We start from the raw sequence: 8,520 nt of genomic DNA on the forward strand, positions 1-8,520 counted from the left end.
TTTCATCTCCAACAGTGCGACACGGAATCTCTCCCTGGCTTCCAACCGTGACCTGCGTGGAAGGTATACCCAATACTAGTAAAGTTGAAGTAAAGTAAAGAAGGGATGTCAGGCGATTTAAGTTTGGATTCAAACTCTGAGGACAGGGGCATTTTCGGAGGTTTGAGTCCTAAAATATCACGTGTCGTGCATGTGATGTGTTTACCATCCATTTTGACGGGAAGAGCTAACGGAGTGGCCATTTTGGGAGTCGTTGGCAGTTTAGGGGGCTATCCGCAAAACGGGTGGTAATTTGGAAGGCTAAACTGTAATTTACCCATAAAAATAATAATAATAATAATATAAACAGTTCATTAATTATCTCTCTCTCACAAAAAGTCAATTGCTAGGAACACAACAATTCAAAAATAAAATAGTCTATTATCACACCGGGAAACTCTAGAACTCGGGCATATAAAAACAAACCGTCATGTCAAGGAAGACATTTTACTTAAAAAAAAAAAGAAAAAAAAAAAGACACACATACACAAATCTTATTCTGTAAACAATCTTTCTCCAAAAAAGTACCAAAATCACTCATTGAAATGCTCTACAATCCTCCGACAGTCAATGGATAGGAGGCCAAGACCGCCGCTAGGATCTCACATATTGACCCTCAGCCTACCAAATCTGCACCAAGAGTCAAGAGATAAGTCATAAACCACATGTTTCTTTCTCTGCTTCGGTTTTTTTTTTTTTTTTTTAGTACTATAGACTTACCTTGAAGGCAGCACCACACTAATTAAGAGAGAAGGCAAGATGTGTGGCTTTGGAACACTTTTTTCAATTTTTTATTTTATTTTTTCATCAAGAACGTGTGGATGTAGAACAACCACATATTCCTTTCTTTTTTTTTTTTCTTTTTTTTTTTTTTTTTTTTTTTATGGTTTTATTTTTTAATTATGTGTTTGGTCATTGTGATGGTAATTTGGGCTTTACTTTATTTTTTCTTTTTTTCCTCTCTTATTTCGAGTTTCATTTTTGTCAAAAAAAAAAAAAAAAAAAAAAAAACTAAGTACTATTTATAAGACAAAATCAAAAACTTAAGTAGATCAATTGTGTTGTGCCTCTCAATGCAAGATAAGTCTGAAGAAATTCTCAACCATCAACAGGAAATTCTATAAATTTATTTTGAATAATAAAATTGTTTAACAAAAAAATATTATTATTATTATTTGTCTTTTGTCTTTGCTTTTATAGGTTGACGGAATTAGATGATCTCAACATAAAGTGAAGTTGAAAAAGATCTTTGATAAATTAAATCAGGTTCTATTCTTCTTTTATTTTAATTTTATATCATGGATAATGTTTAAATTTCTTTTATTTACAAATAATTTTTGTTATAAATGTTTGTTAGAAATACGCATTTGAATATATAAAAAACTGTAAAAAATAGAAGAATAAACAAATTAATTGAAACTCAAAATAAATTATATAGATTTAATACTAGCAATATAATATTGAATTTCAAAAGCTATAAAAACATAATATAAAAATTAAAATAAATTATATTTATATTTATATAAAAAATGACTTATTTAAAATTATCACCTTAGGCTTCAAAATATACGGCTCTGCCTAATGCCCCTAACAACAAATTGTTTTGGTCCTTGACCCCTGCCCACAATAGTTTCTGGCTCCGTCCCTAAAAGGCCAAAAAAAAAAAAAAAAAAAAAAAATCACAGTAATTGCTCTTGTATTTCTCGTTTAATAATGCAATTAATGCCATAATTTGCAGATTTTGAGAATAGGCTTCAGTTTCTTAACGAGGCTTTGGCTATTAATTGTTATATGGATGCAAGCGAAAGCAATTCTCCGGCTTTCTGAGTTGTGAAAAAGTGGTCAACATGTAGAAATAAAAAGAAAGTTATTTTCACGTACATTGCTTCAGTTGACGCGCTCTCCACGCATATTAGGTGCATAAAATAATGTGAGCTCATATAATTAATAAATTAATGTTTGAAATAATTAGCATAAAACATCATAAATGTACGTGTCACTTTGCCTGCCCTTTAAAATAAATTAGACTTTTTTTGGTAGCAGCTAACGCGTATTAGAATAACAAAATTTAGAGCATTTTCAATGGCTTAGTCATTTTTATCTTTATGCTAAAATGGCTATCAAATTCACAAAAAAGTCCATCCATCCCATTATGCAAATCAAATGCAAAATGCATTTATTATGCATTTGTTCATCTCTTTTTTTTTATTTGTTCCTCTTCCTTTCACACTCTCTCCTCCCATCTCTCTTACCAAAACTCATTTACGCCATATCAATATTGTAATATATCTCTGAATCTTGGAAATTATATTTCAGAGTATGCCTATATGACAAAATCTATGTTTACCATTTTAAGGTCACGCTCATGCGAACCACTTCAGATGAGAACAAAAATTTTCTTGACTTTATAACAAATAATTAACAAAAAAAAAAAAAAAAAAAATGATCATTGTTAAAAAAAAATTGACTTATCGTTGAAAAAATATCTTAGAATTAAAATAAAGAAAGCTAAAGAAAGAATAAAGAAAAAAATGTTTAAATAATATAGTAAAATAATAGATAATCGAATGTATGATACCTTTTGAAACTCATTAGCTAAAATAGATAAATTAGGTCTTGATAAACTATTTTAGATATATAAAAATGCATAAGATCGACATTGAGAATGTTCTTGGGAAGCTTCTCGTACGTACTAAAACGATACCCAAATCATTTTGCCTTTCACCTTCAACATATATATGTCAGAGCTAACATTAAAGCTTCTCGTACGTAGCTCCAATATTGTACCTTATCTCCGTACTCATACAAGCTATATAATGGTAGATTATGGAGCAGAACAAATACATTATTAAATAGTACTTTAAAATACATGAATAAATAATTTAAAATATATAAAATTATAAAAAATAAATAAAAACAGTTTTCAATTTTATATTACATAATTATATCTTTTCAAGCCAAGATAAATAAAAAAAAATAAAATAAAACGTCCGAGATCATACTACAGTACTGTTGATCAGTGCTGCGGGAAGAAGAGAAAAATCCTTATCTCGGCCATAATTGAAGTGTAAAGTTGTCTCAATCTTTGTCTTTTCATCGAGCTTCCAATTCATATATCAAAGTGAATATATTTAACTTAGCCCAAAAAAATAAAAGGAATATACTGAACTTAACATAAAAAAAACAAATAGATTTCAATCTCGTTTTGATAAGATGTAGACGTACTCTTTTATAAGAATATATGTTCTTTTAATTAGAAAAATCATAAAAAAATTGTCTAAAATTTGAAAGCTAAAGATTTTATATATAAAAGTTTGATGTTAATAACAATATAAAAAATTATTTAAAGGATAAAAATTGAGTAGGTATATATTCTGTCTACGTCAAGAGTACTCCGCTTTGGCATTTATCCAAATAATGCGGAGTATTTTAATAATTTTGATTAAATTTTAATTAAAGTATATGAGTTGTTATTAAACTAATTAAAGAGTATGAATAGCTATTCCATTCCACTCTCTTTTATTTATACTAATAACTATTTTATTTCTCAATAAAATACTCATTCGGTAAACTAAACGAGACCTTATTATATATATTAAAGAACACGAACGACCCCCACTGGCCTGTTTCAAGGAGAAACATTGTGAAAAAGTAAAAGAATAAGAAAAACATGCGTGTCCAGCTATATATATTTAATCCAAAATCAGTACAATTTAACTAGAAAATTGCTTTAATTAACAATAAGATTTTGAATGGAAATAAGTTAATTAATTGTCACAAACTAAAATACAAAAGAGTTTTGGTATTTAATTTATGGTCTAATCATCATAATTTGCTTTGTAATTTCTAAGACTTGTCGGTATAGTTACGGACATAATAGGAGATAATCTCTTCATCCCTTTTGATTAATCTAAATTTTTTAATACAAGTACATGTAATGGGAATTTGATTAATTGGAAATAAAAAACGCATTTCAATTAATCATCTCAATCATCCGAGTAAAAAGCTTATACTTCAGTTGATTGTTTAGTTTTTATATCCAAGATATACATAGTTTATGTGCAAAAACTAACTCCAATTTTTAGTCTCCGTTTCTTTATGTAAAATGTTTTCTGTATTTTTTGGTGTTTGGTGTGATCAAAAATTATAGTCAAATCTAAAATATTTTTGTTTTGACCAAAAAATCTTCTTTAGTTTCGAAAAATAGTTTTCGTTTTTACATTTTGTAAACCATTTTTTCGGATTTAAGCCTCTCCTTTTCAAACTGTCGAACCACTGTTGGACCACCATCGGAGGTTGTTAGAAGTCACCTACCGTTTTCCGATGTTGCTCATTTTCTGTACGAGCCAAACATCGAAAAGCATTTTCAACGAAATCATTTTTTCTGATTGAAAATATTTTTCGATGAAAAACATTTAAGGTTAAAACAAATAGAGTAGTTATAAATGATAATTGTCATGGATTTATTTTATTTTCCTAATTAAGGATACATGCTGAGGATTTATTTCTTTTACAATTATTTTACTCAATTTCTAAAACTAATCTTGGGCTAAGGTACTTAGGCTTTGAGGTAAAATGTAACAATTGGGTCTTGACATGACTGAGAAGGAAAAAAAAATGAAACTAGAATTGAAGAGAGTGCTTTGCCTGTCTGGTATGTATTTGAGACAACTCCATGTTGAGTATGATCCCATTGACACTCCAATCACATAAAACTTCGATCCTAACTGTAATTGATCAGTAAGTTCTTGAATATCTAGTGCTTCACTCTTTACTGTGCGCTTTGGGTCCGGATCACTTTCTCCGTACGTATCCAGCTCTATCAAATAGAAGAAAATATATGCCCAACTCATCTATTAGTTCCTGAAAACTAAAGCAGTGTGAAATTCACACCTCATTTGAAGTTTTACAAGATTATATCTTTTGATATAATGAACTGACACAGTATTGCTTACCTGATGCGGGTGCATATATACATGAATTGTGATGATGGAAAAATAAACCAAAATAAATAAAGGATCTTTAAAAGCATAGATTGTATGACACAATGCGCACGAGTGTGTGATTGAAATTGCTCCTAGCATCATAAATCACCCTATAGGAATATATATATTGTTCAAGCAAAATGCCATCCGGGTGCCACCAATCCAACCAAAGATAAAAATTTTCCTATCACCGACCAAGAATCTCAAACATTTCTTCGCAACATCACCAACGATCATCACAATTCATGTATATATGCACCCGTCAGGGAAGCAATACTGTATCAGTTCATTCTATCAAAAGATATAATCTTGTAAAACTTCAAGGATCTTTATGATGCTAGGAGCAAGATTGGTGCCAAACTAGCTACTGTTATTCATGACAGGGAGTGGAAATGGCCTGCAGCGAGATCTGAAGCTCTTGTTAATATACAAAGGAAACTTCCACTTGTGCAAATTGGAGAGGCGGATAAGGCTGTATGGGTGCCCTCTAAAAAAGAATGCTACTCAAGAAAGGATACTTGGGAAGCCATTAGAAGTAGGAAACCAATTGTGGAGTGGCGGAAGTTAGTTTGGTTTAGTCTTGCTATACCTAAGCAAGCCTTCATTCTTTGGCTTGCTATTTGTAATGGTTTGACAACTGGTGATAAGATGCTGAATTGGGGTTATAATGGGGAAGTGAAGTGCGTGTTTTGTAGAGGTTGCATTGAAACCAAAGAACGCCTATTTTTTGAGTGTGGTTATGGCCGTAGACTGTGGAGAGAGCTATTCAAGAAGTCACCCTGTTCTAATCCTCCTATTCACGGGTCTGACATAATGAGTTTGTGTGGAAATTGAAAGAGCAGAAAAATAAAAGCTTCAATTGTGACGACCCCCCTTTTTTTTTTTAAAAAAAAAAACATACATAAATGGATCTTCACAGTGGCAGACTACTTGTCGCTCAGCCAACGTAACGTACACATTCCATAACATGTACCTGATATTCAGAGTTACATCTACCACATTGGAATACAAATATCAATTTGCAGCGGAACATATATCAATAGCGGAAATACATCTAATACATAACTCTTATCAACAACAAGAGCCATTGACATGTTTAACTGATTAAAACTTATAGAACATTTTACTATAATTACATACCAAAATACAGGCTCAACAAATATTTATACCACGTAGGACATAAGCCATAAATAAAATACCCAAAATACGGACTACCCATGAGTCCGTATTTATGACTGTCGCGATATGCTCCAGTCATAGCATCCCATACACTAGGTGGACGAGTCAATATTTATATCCGCAAAACCTGCGACCAAAGCATCAAATGTCTGCATGGTTGAGGGGTGTTGCCGCATCCGCACAGGTTGAATTATGAGCCCATCGTCTTAGCATAAATAATTACACTAAGACCTCAGATGTATACTACTCACTGAGTTTTCGCAAAGAACCAACTTTTCCTTTTTAGTCTCGCATACACTATAACAGCTACCAATTTATAAACTTTTGTTTGAAAATCCCCATAGCTGATATAGCAAACACCGACTAATAGAAAACATTTAAAGCATACTATGTAGCTGCGAACATATATAGAAGTTCCAATCATCCCACTTTGGAAGCAACTATATACCTTCTCACCTACTATAATATTGATATTGAACTCACATTTAGCTCTTAAATTGCTTAAGAGTTAACCCATGGAAAACTCATAATATTTTAAGGGTTCCAAACGTCTACCTATAAATCCTAGACACTAACTAAAACTCAAACAATACTAACCCAAAGTATTTACTAAGGGTTAGATATTAAAATCACTATTTAATTATTTATTCATAATATTAATTACTAACCCTTGAATTATTTTCACTAACACTTTTATAATAATATTAGCCCTAAAATTATATTCACTAATCTCAAAATAATTTCTCACTAGCATTTTCTCAATATCATTAACTCTAAAATCATTTTCACTAATGTTTTACAATAATTACCAATTTATTAACATAATTTAACGATCTAGATTTTAATCACTTAAAAACCCCCAAATTAATTTAACCCATCAAATTAAGGTTTCTAACTTTAGATCATAATTTATAAAATACTATCACAAACACAATATTATTAACCCAATAGCTTTTACTAAGGGTTAATCACATAAAAACTCAATTAAAATTAAATACTCAAAATTAGGGTTTGAAGAAACTCACCAAAAATTCCACCAAATGTAAATCCAACACTTGGAGAGTGTTTAGCAAGCTCCTCAAAACAAATCCTATGTACACATAAAATCAAACTCATATATCTTTAGATTTAATCTAAAATCTCAAAGACGAAGAGTTTGCGAAAATACCTCAAACCAATCGGTAGAAACGTAGATCGGGCTTCGTAGATCACGTTTCTGAAATCGAATTTGAGTTTCAATGGTTGGATCATCATAAATGATGATTTTTGTATGAAAAATCTTGAAAGAAAAATCCTTTCATTCCATTTCTTTTTCTCTCGGGTCAGATGACCCCTTTTTCCATTTTTTTTCTTTTTCTTTTAACAGCAGAGGCGTACGGCCTCTGCTTTGGAAAGGCCATTTAGCCTTTCCATTTATTTGAGAAGGGAGGCGCACATGCACCTCTCTTCTATTTTTTTCTTTTTCTTTTTAATGGCCATTTGGCCATCATCTTTTAAATGGCCAAGTGGCCATTTTGTTTGAGTGTGGGGCGCAGACCCTCCTATATATATATATATATATATATATATATATATATATATATATATATATATATATATATATATATATATATATATATTATTTACTTTTATTTTGACTCTTTTTTTTTTTTCATTTTCATTTTCTCTTTCATTTTTTTTTATTTCTATTTTATTTTCTTCGGACCTAAAAATATTATCTTGCATTTTAATGACACTAAATTAATTATAGTCAATTATTTACTCAGTTTTCGTATTTTAATTACTACAAAATTTCTTGGACATTACATCCCTCCCTCCTTATAAAAATTCCGTCCTCGAAATTTGGATATTAAATCACTTTACGCACATATGAGCATGCATTCTATTTCAGAAACACTCATGCAAATATGCGTTTTACTTGGGATATTTACGCAAAAGTGGTATGATACGACAATCATACCCGGATTTCTTTGCTAAAATGGGGGATCACTCCCGCATGTAACGATTATACATCCATGGGGCTTTCTCAACATCGTGATTTCACCACAGAGTTCTATCTAACAGAATGATTTTAGTGTTTTCTTACAAACCATCACTCGCTTGAACCTCTTCATAATTCAATTTCAATTTCAATTGCATACAAAGAAGCGCATCACAAGTATAGGGTCGCAAACACGTTTGCAACGAAGAAATACATGAAATGTCATGAATGCCCGCTAAAACTAGGAGACACCATGACCGATTTCATGAAGAACTATCGTTTAACACTTTGGACAACTCAACATACCTAAAATTGAGCACATCCATATTGCCCAAA

At 31.0% G+C, this 8,520-nt stretch overlaps 1 pseudogene; it reads right to left on the bottom strand.

Annotated features, from left to right (window-relative positions):
• Nucleotides 1–4,539: 4,539 nt before the first annotated feature.
• LOC133877516 (uncharacterized) overlaps nt 4,540–8,520 on the bottom strand; it is a 32,139-nt pseudogene continuing 28,158 nt past the window's right edge.

This window comes from Alnus glutinosa, chromosome 9, assembly GCF_958979055.1.
Source record: "Alnus glutinosa chromosome 9, dhAlnGlut1.1, whole genome shotgun sequence".
Lineage (NCBI taxonomy): Eukaryota > Viridiplantae > Streptophyta > Magnoliopsida > Fagales > Betulaceae > Alnus > Alnus glutinosa.